Consider the following 962-nt stretch of genomic DNA (forward strand, 5'->3'; position numbering starts at 1 on the left):
GGAATTACAGTGGAAAGAATCGTGGTGCGTTTTGCTGGCTGAGAAGGAGAGCTGCACATTGGCGCAACCAATTCACCATCCGGTATGCTCAACTGAAATAGGTAGTGTCTGGTAATTGATTAACTCATCAGGTTTGTAGCCCCTGCAGAGCTTTTCGGCCCATGGACAGCCGGACTCTACCTGGAACTGGGATTATAGGATTAGAAACATAGAAACATAGAAGTCTGACGGCAGAAAAAGACCTCATGGTCCATCTAGTCTGCCCTTATACTATTTTCTGTATTTTAGCTTAGGATGGATATATGTTTATCCCAGGCATGTTTAAATTCAGTTACTGTGGATTTATCTACCACGTCTGCTGGAAGTTTGTTCCAAGGATCTACTACTCGTTCAGTAAAATAATATTTTCTCACGTTGCTTTTGATCTTTCCCCCAACTAACTTCAGATTGTATCCCCTTGTTCTTGTGTTCACTTTCCTATTAAAAACACTTCCCTCCTGGACCTTATTTAACCCTTTAATATATTTAAATGTTTCGATCATGTCCCCCCTTTTCCTTCTGTCCTCCAGACTCTACAGATTGAGTTCATGAAGTCTTTCCTGATACGTTTTATGCTTAAGACCTTCCACCATTCTTGTAGCCCGTCTTTGGACCCGTTCAATTTTGTCAATATCTTTTTGTAGGTGAGGTCTCCAGAACTGAACACAGTATTCCAAATGTGGTCTCACCAGCATTCTATATAGCGGGATCACAATCTCCCTCTTCCTGCTTGTTATACCTCTAGCTATACAGCCAAGCATCCTACTTGAAGTGCTCTGGGGAGGGAAGGAGTTGGGAAAGACAGGGGGTGTGACCATGGTTATTCTGACAACAGGAAGATGCTCTGGGATGCTACTTGCCAATTGACAGCTGATCTTGTCTTCCAGACTCAGCAAGGGGGGAGGTAGCAGCTTCTGAAGACG

Source organism: Erythrolamprus reginae, chromosome 10 (assembly GCF_031021105.1).
Source record: "Erythrolamprus reginae isolate rEryReg1 chromosome 10, rEryReg1.hap1, whole genome shotgun sequence".
In the NCBI taxonomy this organism is placed as follows: Eukaryota; Metazoa; Chordata; class Lepidosauria; order Squamata; family Dipsadidae; genus Erythrolamprus; species Erythrolamprus reginae.